Here is a 15,950-nt window from a genome sequence, read left to right on the forward strand (position 1 = left end):
GAATCTCACGCCAGGGAGTATCCAGTCGGGTTGCAAGAGCTATATAATGGAGCGAGTGGATCACTAGCAGGTATATATTTTTCCTTGATAGCCCACAGAACGACATTTCCACTGTGCCAGGGGTCTTACTCATATTGTTTGCAGGTATTGGCTGAGAGAGCTCACAACATCGTGGTCTGATTTTAAAATCTATGGAGTTACTGATGGACATCTGTCCAGATCCATCACCCTCTTTGGGATTCTCTAGATATTCCAGACAATCGGGAGGCAAGGAGCTTTTGACCTCTTCAAGTTTCCAGGAGGGGTTCCTGATTGTCCTTAGGCCCATTTTCGCTGCAAGTTCCTTGGTTAAAATAAGCCTTCTCTTCCCATCGTTCAGAAGGTGCCATTGAAGGTACATGTGAAATATAGTTTCCCTTTCACCACAAAAGCAGCATTCCTCTGGGGAATTAGTGAAATGGCACATCATAGATCCAGAACGCAGTGAAAGAAAGGGGCATAAGACATAAGGGGCATAAGGGGCATAAGAGGCATACGAAAGGGGCATAAGATCCGCCAAGAAAGGGGCATAAGACCTGTATCACATGCTTCCTGAGCTACGCTTAGGTAATCAGGTCCAACCAAGTCCCATACTTTTGCATAGAATTCACATAATAAGCCATCCATGCCAGGGGATTTATCCCTTGATCGGCTGTGCAGGGCGGTTTTCAATTCTTCCAGAGATAATGGAGTCTGCAGCTGCTCCCTGTCTTCTACAGAGGCTTCAGGAAGACTACTCCACATCGTGCCACCTGCACCTGCATCTGTGCTCTTTCCCGAATACAGCTGAGCATAAAAGGCTCTAATTCGTTTTTGAACACCCTCCGAGCCATTGAGCAAGAGACCATCTTCTGCGAGAACACTCGATATAGTCCTGAATTGACCTTTGCGTTTTTCCACCCCTTTGAGATAATTCAGGACATATTCATCCTCAGAAATAAACTGCAAACGAGAGCGCACATACGCCCCTCGTGCCTTCACACAACTACATGCTTTAAGGGTGCTCTTCTTTTCTTCGTATGCCTGCAGTTCAGTAGAGGTAAGTGTGGTCAGGTGCTTCTCAAGGTGCAGCAGTTCCTCTTCCAGTCTTTTGATCCCTACCCCAAGTGTTTTGCTCGATCCATACGAGTATTCCTGACATAGCAATTTCAATCGTACCTTGCCCACATCGCACCAGAATCGAAGTGAGCAAAAACCTCCTTTTTTATTCCTCCAGGCTTGCCAAAAATTCAAAAAGATTGACAACAAGGCTTCATCCTGACTTAAAGCATTGTTCAGGTGCCACAAGCCAGGGCCTCGCCTTGTTTCCTCCAGGGAACACTTAATCCAGGCCAAGTTTTGATCTGTGAAATGGGCAACTTTTATGCCGGAGTCACTGACACTCTTACACCAACGGTGAGACACGTAAATTCTATCGAGCCGGGATTGTGATATATGACCACCTCTGATACTCGTATACGTGAATGGTCTGTCTGTGGGGTGTTGTATGTGCCAAGCATCTCTCAAGTTTAACAGTGTTATGGTTTGTTGTAATATTCTTACAGAGGGATTATGCGGCTCCTGACCTATTCGATCAAGGGAGGGGTTTAGAGTGCAATTAGTCTCCTCCAGGAATTACACACTCTTCACCAGGCAAGGTGAGCATGAATCTCTGCAACCGGTTGAAGAAAATCCCCGTTGCAACTCCTACACAAGGTGCATAAATGTTGACGAAATTGACAACAAATTCTTCAAACTTTGCTTTTATATGTAGCAACCGCCCCACACTGGCTTCCTTTAAGACAAGTATTTCAGGTTTCCTCTTTGGTGAAAAGAGGGTAGCCACTCCACAAGATATGTCCGTTGGGTGACTGAAAAAGGCCAAGCCTTCGCATTGGTTTTCCCATTGGGATGCAGCCTCTGGGGTCGTGTGGGTTTCCTGCAGAAAGGTTACTTCAAGTTTTTCCTTCACACAGAATGACAATACTTGGTGCACACGGAATGCATCCTTACAGCCATTGACATTCAATGATCCTATTCGTAAGTTTGATGTCATTATTGTATTGAGAGTTTTGTTCCTGTAAAATTCATCATCTTAAACCAATTTATATTCAGGCCCGTAACTCAAAACCTTTGCCAGAAACTTCCTGACTTGGGCTTGTTCGGCCGAGCCTGAAGGCCTTTTTTATGTCCCTCTCTCCTTAGTACATACAAGGAATGCACTAGCAAGTCATAATCTTTCCACCATCTCAACGCATTTTCCACTTTCTTCCTGCTATGCAAGCTTTGTTCCAGGAACTCGAGTATCTCCTGGCTGGGAATGCAGGAATGGTGTCCTGCAGGTAGGTCTGTCTCTGAACCAGTCAGTGACCCTTGATAGTCTTCCCCATCACCAATACTTTTCTCATCATCGCTGTGTGGAGGTTCAAGATCCTTCTCCTTTGGTGTACTTGAACAATGTGTCAAGTCTTCTGCCATGTCGTCTCTCAAGGCTGACTTGGCATAGTCTTCTGGCGCAGAGGAACACTCCTTTTGCTCTGATATGGCGGACGTTGCTTCACCTGTGGGAATGGATGCCTCTTCCTCATTTGGTATTGGAGATCCATCCTTTTGGGGTGGTAAAATAGAGATGTGCTCAACTATTCCCCTTTCTGCGCCAACAGTGAGTGAAGTGACATCACCCGAGATGTCTGTCAGTGCCAGCAACTTCATTGATGCTTGTGTGTCTGGTTCCATCTGTCTGTCTGTCCCACCGATGAATGCTACTTCAGCATCCTTTGAAACTTCGGTGTTAATCCTTTGGTTCAGAACTGCTCTTGTAGATGTTTCAATCCCTGGTTTTTTTTGAAGCTTCGTTGCAGTTGTTATTATTGGATGCATTTTCTCAGGAACCAACATCACAGTATCGTTTGGCCCTGTCAACTCAGATACCTCTGGGTTGTTTATTTTTACCATGCTGGGTTTAAGACTTGACGGTCTCCCTTCCTGTTCATTCTTCAAACTGTCTTTTGGTGAATCTGGGCGAGAAGACTCCCCATATCCTGTCGTTTGATGAATAGTTTCCTCTTCTTCTTCTTCCATTTCTTCAGATTGGGTTACCACTCTTTTCTTCTTCAGAATACTCGGCCTTTTTAATCCCTTTGACACATTACTTCCCGTGTCATCCTCAATTGTACCACGGTGTTCCGTGGTCCCATCCCCTGCGGGTTCTGATTTCCTCTTCTGTGCTCTCTTTGCCTTCCCTTCTCCCACTGTCGGCCATTGATTTATGGCAGCGGAAGAGATAGGATGAGAAGCTGGTATAGAACTGTCTTGAGGGACCACTGCCCTCGAGCACAAAGGAGCAGCTGCCTCTCTTAGGATACCTTCAGTGACGCTGGGATCCTCTCGAGGCTGATCTGGGCGTTGAGTAGCTGCAACCTCTTTAATGATAGTGGGGCAGTCTGCTCTCCTGTGGTCTTTCACTTTGCATGCATAACAACGGGGTTCGTTTGTCATATAAAATACCCTGTAATTCTTTCCGTCAAAAGGAATAACAAACGACCCATCACATTCAGTATCCGATCCCAATTCAAAGGAGACGTCTTTTAAAAGACCAGACATGCGGTAGGGAGGGCTCATGACAGCCCAAAGACACAGGCTTGATGGGTGATCTCAACACTTCCAGTTGTTCCAGGAAAGGCACCACGACATTGTCAGGCACATAAGGGGTTATATTAGATATAATTATCCTTGTACCAAGAATTGAGGGCGGTTCAACTTGTACAAAGAGTCCTCCCACACCAATCCCTTTCTCTATGGCCTTATTTGCTGCAGCCTCTGAGTTAAGAAAGACCACAGCTTGTCCATACATTTTCAAGGCTGCAACTGTCGTTACAGGATCAACCAGACTAGCGAGTGCTTTTATATAAGCCTCTCTTTGGGAGATTTGTCCCAACTCGCATTTCACCCCATGCTTCCTTGTTAATGCCTTAAACAGGTGGGCAGGGCGGTTCCCACCTGCACCAGAGGTAGCAGCGGCCATTCTTGCCCATGTACCATCCAGAGGTATGATTACTATTAACGGTAGGTATTAACGGTATTAACCTATATTTCCCGTCAAATGAAAATGAAAAAAAATACAAATTAGCTCGTTCGCGAGCTATTGCTTATTTTAGCACGACCGTACCGGTATGCTGATGAACAACTCAAAAGGATAATCAAACGCGCATTGAGCAAATAACTTATCGGCTTAATTGCCAAAACTATGCAAATTTAGCACAGAAAGTCAACGGTGATTAAGCAAAAACAAGGAAGTCAAACAGTTTTGTGATACGCCACAAATCAGGCGCGGCAAAACAAGTCCCACACGGGCGTGGCTAGGCCCGAACACAAAAGGACTAATAAATCAAACAGGCCATCAAAATAAAGTAACAAAATGAATCAACTCGGTTTAGATAACCCAAATACACCAAAAATACAAACGAAAACGGAGGAGGATGAGGAGGAAATGTCGAAAATAGCATGGCTCAAGGAGCAGCAAAATGGCGTGGCGTAGTAGTAGTAGTAGTAGTAGTAGTAGTAGTAGTAGTGGTGGTAGTACCAGTAGTAGTAATATTAATAGTTGTAGTAGTAGTAGTGGTAGTAGTAATAGTAGTAGTAATATGTACAACCACATTGTACATATTATATCAAAAGCTTTAGAGAAATCTGTTGCAACCACCGAGCTGTGACTTGGCTGTTTGTCAGCATGCTCACATAGATTGTGAACAATTAACAAGTTAATTAATGAAAACACTTAACAAGGAAGTGTGAGGTGGAATAACCTGCTCGGTTACGAAACTGATTGATGTCAATATTGTCCTTAATGTCACTGAGTATGCATCGTGTTGCAAAGGTTTCAGCTAATTTTGCAAAGTGATCAGTCAACGATATTGGTTTCAAACTTTCTTCGGGATTGTCTTCGGAAGTCTTCGGGATTGGGACAACAATTGCTTTTTTCCACTGTGCTGGAACAGTCCCCTCTTTGAATGAAGAATTTAAGATAATGTCGCGTCACCGGGTTAAACACCTCAAGATGATGGGTGGCCGATCGTTGCTAATCCCGAGGCGTCCAACCAAATTAATGTCAGTTCCTTTTATGGTGCACGTGGGACCGAAGGTCACGAGGTCCTTACCTGGACCGATCAGCACGAGGGGGATTATCCGAACCCCACAAACACAGAAACGAACACACAGGCATGACAAATAAATACATTAAATTATGGTTTAATGAAAATAAGTGCAATATGATAGGAATGAAAGGTGAGGTAAAAACGAATATCGTAATTTGAGACGTCTCCACTCAGACTTGAATACAGACAGGGGAAAGATGAAGGAAAATAAAAAGAAAATCCCTTCTTTTATTTGGCACTCAGCTCTGGCCTCGTCGAGCACTTTGGTGGGGTCAGTCGACGAGAGGACCGCGCATCAAAGCGCCCAAACAATGGGGCGGTCAAGCACACCAGCACACCGAGCTGTGCAGCAGGCAACCAAACGTTCCCCCGCTCGATCCAGGCCCAGCCAGAACCACCCAGTCCTTAGCTCCCTGGAAGAGTTCCGAGTCAAAACAACACCCCTGGCTCCAACGCTGCAAGGTTTTCTGGGCTCCAAACAGTTCTCCTCAAGCACACACGAGAAAACGCAACCACCCGCCACGAAGCCAATACCAAAGAGAGAGAGAGAGAGGGGCAGGGACACACCCTCCTTTTTCCCTCGCTTAAGTCACTCCCCGACCAATCCTCATGCCCCATTAAATCATTCCATATGCTCTCAACCAACGACGAACTTCGGGGTGTGGCCGATCGGTCACGATCCCTTGGAGGCGGAATCTAGCAGTCATTCGGGAATGTTCGTCTTTCTGTTGGCAATGTCGGCTTAATGGCCGTTGTTGTTATTGTTGTTGTTGGTGAACCAGGGTTTTTATGGCCGGCCTTTTTACTTGTAAAAAACAGAAGGGAAAATCACAGGAGGCAATTACATACTGGGAATAATCCTTAAGCCCGATCTAGTTAACACAAAACCACCCTCCGTGTGGTGACATGCAAACACTCTTAACCCGACAGGTTCCTTACCTATTATATCAAGGTTCTTCTTCTTTGCATACACGGTCCATGCTAAAACCTATACGATCTTAACTCCACTGTGGTATTCCTTCCCTACCCCCACACATGTAACAATATCGTTAATGGGGTACTGAATTCACAAGCAAATTCACAAATCAAACGGACTGGGATTCCATCAGGCCTCACCTGCTGTAAGGATTCATACTCGGTGACATGTTTTCACAATCCTATTGTACTCCTGAATATAAAAATTGCCCAAATGGATTGTATTATTGGGAGAGATGTTTAAAGTGTGTATCTTGAGGTGTACCTTTCTCCAGGCCAATATTGTGATAGCAATCTAGCAATTAATTCCCCTTCTCCTCCCAAGGACTCTGGGTCCCTGACTCAAACATAAAACAAGATGGAGCTTTGAACAAGTCAGAGCCTCGCCAGTGTGTAGTGACCAATGTAAGATTTCCCACTTTTTTTACTCGATGTTCTTTTTTGATTTGTGTCCCATACTCGACAGAGTGTCGGTGATGCCGAAACAGATTATTGGCAAAGGTTAAACTGGGTGGTTTGCCATTGGCTTTCGAGCGTTGCTTGTCCATGCTCTATCCTTTTAAATACTGGGCACCGATCAAGGAAGCAGCTCGTACCATTTATAAAAAAAAGTCTTTGTATGACTCAGACGGGGTTTGTATCTCCGACCCTCCCAGGCTCAAACCGGACGCCCCATTAAACCACCAGATTTGACATTCCCCACCAGTGGATTATTTACTTGATACACTTGGGGAAAAAATCTTTGTGAAAAGACTCCGGGAAAAAAATTATTTATGAATGTATCTCCTCCTTTGTGATGCAACAAACATGGTTATCAGCATTTCAAATTAAAACAAAACATAATTTGTTATTTATTTCACAATCCAGTAACCTTAAAATAATCCCTTACCTCTCGTAACGAAGCTGCTTTCAAACTGCACGACGATCACATAACCAACCAGGAAGCAAAGCTGGTATATCAGTTTCCTCACGTCACGCATTGACGTCATTTACTTGAAGTGACGATTAAATCTTATTCCGGGTTTCAAGTCCACCACAAACTCTCAGCCACTTGGTTCTATCGTAAACACTTGTGGAAATTACACATCATCCTTTGAAGTTGTTTTCCCTGTCTAAAGTAACAAAGATGGAGAAAAGATGGTTGTGACATCAATTGACTCATTCCTCTCTTTTCTCAGTCTCATTCTCAGTTTCTCGTGAACGATGTCGATTTTATCATTTAAAGGTAATAATAAATTAAAAGGTAGAATGAGGGAAAATAAAATGAGCAAGAATGCAAATCCTCAGAGAACACACCCCCAACCACACCTTAAAATGGGACGTGTAGATTTTACATGTAAATCACCACCTAAACAACTAAATTAATGCTTAAGTACACAGTGGAGATATGAATGGGGATATAAATAAATATATACAGCAGTTTAAAGTTTTGTGTTAGCAGTGGAGTTGGTGAAAGTGCATTTTGTAAATAAGTAATTCAAAGTTGTGTGCTGGTCATGGAGATGGTGAAAGTGCATTTAGTAAATAAGTAATTCAAAGTTGTATGTTGGTCATGGAGATGGTGAAAGTGCATTTAGTAAATAAGTAATTCAAAGTTGTATGTTGGTCATGGAGATGGTGAAAGTGCATTTAGTAAATAAGTAATTCAAAGTTGTATGTTGGTCATGGAGATGGTGAAAGTGCATTTAGTAAATAAGTAATTCAAAGTTGTATGTTGGTCATGGAGATGGTGAAAGTGCATTTAGTAAATAAGTAATTCAAAGTTGTATGTTGGTCATGGAGATGGTGAAAGTGCATTTAGTAAATAAGTAATTCAAAGTTGTATGTTGGTCATGGAGATTGTGGAAGTGCATTTAGTAAATAAGTAATTCAAAGTTGTGTGTTGGTCATGGAGATGGTGAAAGTGCATTTAGTAAATAAGTAATTCAAAGTTGTATGTTGGTCAAGGAGATGGCAAAAGTGTATTTAGTAAATAAATAATTCAAAGTTGTGTTTTGGTTGTGGAGATGGTAAAAGTGTACTTAGTAAATAAGTAATTCAAAGTTGTGTGTTGGAAGTGGAGATGGTAAAAGTGTATTTAGTAAATAAGTAATTCAAAGTTCTGTGTTGGAAGTGGAGATGGTAAAAGTGTACTTAGTAAATAAGTAATTCAAAGTTGTGTGTTGGAAGTGGAGATGGTAAAAGTGTATTTAGTAAATAAGTAATTCAAAGTTCTGTGTTGGAAGTGGAGATGGTAAAAGTGTACTTAGTAAATAAGTAATTCAAAGTTCTGTGTTGGAAGTGGAGATGGTAAAAGTGTACTTAGCAAATAAGTAATTCAAAGTTGTGTGTTGGAAGTGGAGATGGTAAAAGTGCATTTAGTAAATAAATAATTCAAAGTTGTATGTTGGTCATGGAGATGGTGAAAGTGCATTTAGTAAATAAGTAATTCAAAGTTGTGTGCTGGTCATGGAGATGGTGAAAGTGCATTTAGTAAATAAGTAATTCAAAGTTGTGTGTTGGAAGTGGAGATGGTAAAAGTGTACTTAGTAAATAAGTAATTCAAAGTTGTGTGTTGGAAGTGGAGATGGTAAAAGTGTACTTAGTAAATAAGTAATTCAAAGTTGTGTGTTGGAAGTGGAGATGGTAAAAGTGTACTTAGTAAATAAGTAATTCAAAGTTGTGTGTTGGTTGTGGAGATGGTAAAAGTGTATTTAATAAATAAATAATTCAAGTTGTATGTTGATAATGGAGATAGTAAAGGTGTATCATCTTCCCCACCATCATACTAAAATACGCCTTTTGGTGTCTGTCTGACTGATGAATGATTGACCGCAATATATTCCGTCATTACTTATCCAATCTCAACCAAACTTGACAGGATGACTAAGGGTTACACAATGAAGGTTTTCTCACATTCATTTGTCCCCCTCTCCAAAGGGGTTTTCTCCCCCGAGCAGGTTTTCCCCACAAAATTTTTTTTTTTTTTTTGTATACAAGATCGAGGCTCGTGAAAGAGCGAACATTAATCACACAGAAAGACAAACAGACACATAAAACAAATAACATCGGGAGCGGTAGACAAGATGGGGAGAGAGGGGGAAGGACACAAACACAACATTTGAGAGCAGGGACCGAGAGACATGGAGACATCGAGATAACTGTGGGAGGGAGAGGGCTTTGGGGGGGAGGCATGGGAAGGGGGGGGGGGGGGGGGTGTGGGAGAGGTATAAAACATATGGACACTGCCAGGACTTCCAGGAAAGAAGTTGGAATTTCAAACAAGGTGGATCTGGGGTGAATTAGTGGGGGTAGAAAAGATCAAGGTTTTGGATGGGGGAAGATGAGAGATGGTGGTGAACAGCTGTTTTAAAGACCTGGAGGGAGGAGTGTGATTGAAGTGAGTGTGGGAGTTTGTTCCAGAGGCGGGAGAAAAGAGGAATGAAAGAGTGAAGGTGAGCAGAGAGCCAAGATTTCGGCAGTTTAACCATCAGAGGGTGGCTGGCAGATCTTGTGCGACCTGTAGGAATATTTGGGGGACAGAGCACAGAGAGAGCTGGGGGAGCAAGGCCGGAGAGGAGTCGGTAGAAGACAGAAAGACCACCTACCTGCCTGCGGTGAGTGAGTGAAAGGCCCTCAGAGATAGCTTCATCGCGGGAGATTCCAATGATTCTGAAAGCTTTGGATTCAACAGCGTGAAGCCGAGCCAGGTGTGAGGCAGGAGCACCAGCCCATAGGGGAGAACAGGATTCCATTGAGCTGCGGATGAAAGCCTTGTATGTGGTGAGGAGCTCAGGTGTGCCTCGGAAGGACTTCGCACGACGGAGGATGCCCAGTCGGCGACTGGCTTTGGAGGCCAGCTTGGAAATGTGGTTTTCCCAAGGAAGATCATGGCAGATAGTGAGACCCAAAAGCTTGAGCGACAGAACTTCTTGGAGAGGATTGTTGAGAAAGTAGATGGGAGGGTTGTCCAGTCGATCTTTTCGGAGAGACATAGTAAGAGTGTGAGATTTGTCAGGATTGAAAGACATGTTCCACTTGTTTGACCAGTCTGTGATTTTGTCCAGGTCTTCAGAGAGTGAGGAGGCTGCAGACTGCCGATCTGAGGGAAGAGGTATGGAGCGGCAGAGAGTGGAGTCATCAGCAAAGAGATAGAGAGGATTTTCCAGAGAGTCTGAGAGATCATTGATAAAGACCAGAAAAAGCACAGGGCCCAGCACACTGCCTTGGGGAACTCCAGCCTGAACAGGAAGGGGAGAAGAGAGAAATCCATTCAGGGCCACACGTTGCCTACGACCAGAGAGGAAGTCCGCAAGCCATGCATGGAGATTTCCATGGATACCATAGGAGGAGAGTTTGGTGAGCAGAGCGGGGTGCCAGACCGTATTGAAGGCACGTGATATGTCAAGGGAGACAGCTCTGATTTCCTGTTTGGCATTGAGGACCTCCATCCATGGTTGAGACAGCAGAAGCAGCATGTCCAGAGTAGAGTGACCTGGTCTGAAACCAAATTGATGATCAGAGATCAAGCCATTGGAGAAGAGGAAAGATTTCATATCCTAAGCAATGATGGATTCCATGACTTTGCTGATAATTGGGAGCAGGCTGATTGGTCTGTAGTTGCAAGGATCTGTTTTTGCACCTTTTTGTGTAAAGCAGTAATGTTTGCTGATTTCCAAGATGCTGGCAGATGACCTTGAGCAAAAGAGAGGGTGAAGAGAACAGAGAGAGGGTGAGATAGAGCGGCAGAGCAGGATTTTAGGACCCGAGGGCTGATACCATCTGGTCCAGTTGCAGAATCAGAGTCGAGGTTTGATAAAAACTTCTCCACCTTGTCAGGAGAGAAGGACACAGAGTCCAGGAGCAGTTGGGTTCGACTGGGAAAGGTGGGAACAGAGAGAGATGGGTTTGGGACACAAGACTTTGAGGCAAACACAGAGTTGAGGCATTCGGCTTTGTCACGTGCGGTGTCAACTGTGTAGCCATTTGAGGTAAGGGAGGGGATGGAGGGGGAACTAACACCAGAAACGGATTTGACCAGACGCCACCAGGATTTGGAGGAAGGAGACAGGTTTGAGAGTTCAATCTTGAGTGTGGAGAGATAGTCCTTCCTGGCACTCCTGAGGGTCGAAACACACTTGTTTCGAGCTTGGTGGAAGGAACTGAGATTGCCTTCAGTTGGATTAGCCTTCCAAGAGGCAAAGGCAAGTTGTTTCAGGGCAACTACCTCACCACAAGATTCAGTGTACCATGGACGGGAGGAAGGGTAAGACAACTGAAGGCGAGATGGGATAAATCTGTGCATGAGAGAGATCAGTTTGCTTTGGAAGAATTCCCAGGAAGAATTGATGTCAGAGGCAGTGGAGATGGGAGACCAATCCAGACGATTGATGGCTGCTTGAAGACCGTCCCAGTCAGCCTGAGTGAAATGCCAGACTCGTCGACGCTGAGGAGGCTCTCTGAGAATGGCCAGAGAGATGTCCACTTTGACAAGCACATGATCAGAAGAACGGATTGGAGCAGAAGAAGAGCAGCAGACATTAGCAGGGAAGTTTGTCATAACCAAGTCTAGAAGAGAAGATACTCCATTGGCTGAGATCCGAGTCGGGAAATGAGAGGGCAGTGCAAGGAGAGTGAGGAAGAGCGTTTTTGATAAAGATAGCCACCCCACCACAAGGCTGAGGCTCAGGTCTATCATACCGGAGGAGGGAGTAACCAGGAAGAGATATTAAGGAATCAGAGACATCTTGAAGGAGGAAAGTCTCTGTTAAGCAGATCAAGTCTGGATTGTCAGAAGCAACCTGTATGGAGAGATCAGTCAGGTTTGAGCGAAGGCCCTGGATGTTTGAGGTCCATACCGTTAATGAAGAGAGTGGGGGAGCATCGGGTACAGGACAGGGGAGGGGAGGAGTAGGGTAAGATGAAGGATGAGAGGGGGAGGTAGGGAGAGCAGTTGATAGTGTGTCAGAGATTGCAGAAGAGTTCCAAGAAAGGGAAGGATGAGGAGGATGAAAGGTTTGATGGTGAAGGGATGAGGCACAGTGAGGGGTTGTTTGAGGGGGGGCAGAGGAAAGTAGAAGGTTGGGTGGGGTGGAGGTATGAGATAGAAGGGAGACGAAGTGGGGAGGAGGCAGCTTTGAGGAGGAGGGGGGAGGAGGGAGAATTGGAGAGGAATGGTAAGGGGGGAGATTTGAATAGAAGGGGTTGGGGGGGAGTTTTGAAGGGGAGGAGTGAGGGGGGAGTTTAGGAGGGGAGGGGCAAGGGGGGAGTTTAGGAGGGAAGGGGCAAGGGGGAAGTTTAGAAGTGGAGGGGCGAAGGGGGGATTTGGAGGGGAGGGGCAAGGGGGGAGTTCAGGAGTGGAGGGGCAAGGGGGGGATTTGGAGGGGAGGGGAAAGGGGGGAGTTTAGGAGGGGAAGGGCAAGGGGAGAGTTCAGGAGTGGAGGGGCAAGGGGGGATTTGGAGGGGAGGGGCAAGGGGGAGTTTAGGAGTGTAGGTGCAAGGGGGGGATTTGGATGGGAGGGGCAAGAGGGGAGTTTAGAAAGTGGATGATTAATGAAAGACGAACATTGAAAACAAATTGGGTTTGTTGTGATTTTCAAGTTAGCAATCCGATTCAGAACGATGGAGGAGGGATGGAATGAATGTGAATTTAGACCATGTAGTGAGGGAGACGTATAAGATATTGAATTTCTTTTTTTTGAAGTGGATTTGAGTTGGAGAGGAAATTGAGAAAAGCCTTTTAAATAGGAAGAAAAACAGCGTGTTGTAAAATACCACTGAGTAAAACACTGAAGGGGAAAGGTTAAACATGTTTAAATAATATTTAAACAGAACCGTGAACAATCTTATATGCACAAAATACCAACGGGGGGAGAGCTGAGAGGGACCACCACGAGTCACGTGAACAGGGAAAACGGTGGATGGCAAGGAGATAATGGGGGCGGGGCGAACAGCACACCTGGACAGAAAATACAGGATGAGACAACAGTACACGTGGAGAAAGGAAAATAAATGTTTTTGGTTCTTTTTTGTTTTTTTTTGGGGGGGGGAGTGGGGGGGGGTGGGGATTTAGAACGTTCGACAGAGTATTATGTTCAGGGTCGAAGGGAAAAAACTAAGAGCCAAGCAAAACACGCTTAAGTTAACAAACCCCGATGGGGGTACAACGACAAGGCCGCACACGAGGAGCAGAACACGATTAATTAATTACGAGTTACAGGAAATTCAAACCAAAACTAACTATAATCAAACAATAACGCATGGACGATAAAATAACGAGTTGAAATTTGACAATCTATCTGGGGAAATGGGGGAGAAGCACGTGGTCGAAGAATGAACGAACGAATAAGAATGAATAAACGAATGAGCACAGAGAAGGTAATGTCTTTTGTTTTTGTTTTTTTTGAGTTGAGATTTACATAAGTAAGTAAGCTATGGGGTGAAAAGACTGGGAAAACAGAGAACGAAAGTTATTGGATCACAAACGACGGACCGCTGAGAGAAAAACAAAGCCTCAAGGTTGTACAGTGTACACTGTACAAGGCCTCAAGACACGACACAAATTAACACGATTTTCAATACAGGTATGAAAGATTTGCACCGAAAATCTCCGTCGGGAGACATTATATACACCATAAAATAAATACAGTTATAACGAAAATACAAATGGGAACAATTACTTAACTTCGATTTCGATGGAGAGCGTGGAGAGCTGAGAATAAACGAACCCTCGCCAGCAAGACCGGAAACGGAAGTCCCAAATTGCCGTCAATGGGGTTGCATGTTGAGGCTCCAAATTGCAGTTGCCAACCCGAACAACCCAAGATTGCGGCTCCCTTAGAAGCATGCACCAGGGAGGAGCAACGTTCTGTCATCCGTTTCTTGGGAAGTGAGGGTATGAATCCCAGTGAAATCTGTCGCAGAATGATAATGCAATATGGTGATGCATGTTTATTGCTGCAGCAGGTGTACGACTGGGACAGGAAGTTTAAAAGTGGAGTTTCCAGTGTGGCAGACACTGCTCCCTCGTGTCAGCCTCACACAGCCAACACACCAGTAATGGTTGCAGGAGTTGAGCGCATGCTAAGGGAAAACCGTTGCATTACGCTGGATGAAGTGGTCTCCGAATTGAACGATAGCCATGGTTCAGCATACCATATCATTCACAACGTGCTGGGGTTCAGCAAAGTGTCTGCAAGATGGGTGTCCAGACAACTCACACCCGAACTGAGAGAACGGCGAGTGGACGCATGTGTAGAACTTCTGCGACGTTATGAAACAGAAGGTGACACTTTCTTACAGCGTGTAGTGACTGGGGATGAAAGCTGGGTCCACTACTTTCAGCCAGAAATGTAGAGGGCAAGAAAAGAGTGGCGCCATTCAACTTCACCGATGCCCAAAAAATTCCGCACACAGCCGTTCACTGGAAAAGTGATGCTGATGCTCTTCTGGGATAGCCGACGTCCACTTGTAGGGCGTTACGTGCCCAGAGGGACCACGGTCACCAGTGCATCATACTGGGACCTCCTTAAAAATCATCTGAAACCAGCAATGAGATCAAAACGTCTTGGGCTACTCACTGCGGTGTTTTGCTCCAGCATGACAATGCTCGGCCCCATACTGCCCGCAATGCAGCTGCAACAATCGAGGACCTGCATTTTGAGTGACATCCTCATCCACCCTATTCGCCAGACCCTGTTTCAGCTTGTTTCAATGTATAGCCTTTGAGACATGAGCGAGAACACATTTTGGGCAGACAGGCGGATGGACTGACAGACACCATCGTGAATTTGGGGGTTTTTCTTTATAAAATTCAAGAATACTTAACACCCAACTCATTGGGTGGATTCAACTAGTTATGTGCCTTCAATGTTTACTCATTGCTGAAACTTGCAACAAATTACCTCAACGTACAAAGCATTTACTTCTGCAATTTGCAGGCAATTTCATCCAGTTGAAGCCAAGAAACGAATTTTCAGTCGCCATGTTAAAGTTTCATCCAGAGAAACGATTCCACAAAAGGGGGGGGGGGGGGGGGGCACATTTCGCCTCCCTTGATTTCCATACAATAAGCTATTTGATATGGTACAATCAAGGGAACTGGTACCCCTTTACTGTATATGAACTTTTCCCGAGCATTACTTGGAATGCATGCATCCATAACTTTTTTGAGGCATCATTCTGTCCATGGTTTTTGGCCTGAACATTAAATAGTGAAGAATCACTCAAAAACTTCTCGGATCCGGATCTTCATCAAAATCTCATCAATTCGTCCTTGTCACACACGCAACCTGTCCGGCAAGTTTTGTCTCATTCCGTCCATTCCTTCTTGAAATATCGTGCTCATTGACAGACAGACAGATAGGGGTGAAAACAATCTCCTTCCACCGTCGGTGGTGGAGGAACTAGAACGGCTCTCGGTGGAGTGCACACCTCCGCCAGGCTGAAAAGTTTGTGTTTTGTATTCCATTGAGAGGCCGGATCTGCATCTGAACCTGAACCTGAACCAAAATCTAATTGGTTTGTTATTGCCACCTACCCCATTCTTCCACCAAGTTTTGTTATAATCTGTCCACAACTTTATGAAACATCATGTTAGTCCTTGAGCCAGACCAAAAGTAATGCTCCGGCGGGGGGAGTAATTCTCATTATGATTTTCCATTAGACCAATGTCTCAAGTGTCAGAAAAGGTGTGATGGACATCTGAGAACGGTAGCTTAGTGCCCGGATGGACGCCATCTTTGAAACCACCCAGCTCGAAAATGCCCATTTGGTGGGGTACATTGTTGCACGTGTATCTGGACTTCTATACTAGCTATCGATGTG

At 44.7% G+C, this 15,950-nt stretch overlaps 1 protein-coding gene across 3 annotated transcripts in view; it reads right to left on the minus strand.

Moving 5' to 3' along the window:
* Window positions 1–15,950, minus strand: part of LOC137416888 (E3 ubiquitin-protein ligase TRIM7-like) — a 94,324-nt gene that overhangs the window by 32,733 nt on the left and 45,641 nt on the right. Inside the window, exons 1-2 of one of the 3 annotated variants that reach the window (XM_078769798.1) lie at window positions 13,805–14,033; window positions 7,036–7,215 (exon numbers count right to left, since the gene is read on the minus strand). The exons of the other annotated variants lie outside the window; for them this stretch is intronic. The gene's annotated coding sequence lies outside the window, so the exon portion shown is untranslated. Of the gene's footprint in view, window positions 1–7,035; window positions 7,216–13,804; window positions 14,034–15,950 lie in introns of those variants that run through there. 3 annotated transcript variants of the gene reach the window in all.

The sequence above is a fragment of the Myxine glutinosa genome, chromosome 1 (assembly GCF_964187855.1).
Source record: "Myxine glutinosa chromosome 1, kmMyxGlut1.1, whole genome shotgun sequence".
Lineage (NCBI taxonomy): Eukaryota > Metazoa > Chordata > Myxini > Myxiniformes > Myxinidae > Myxine > Myxine glutinosa.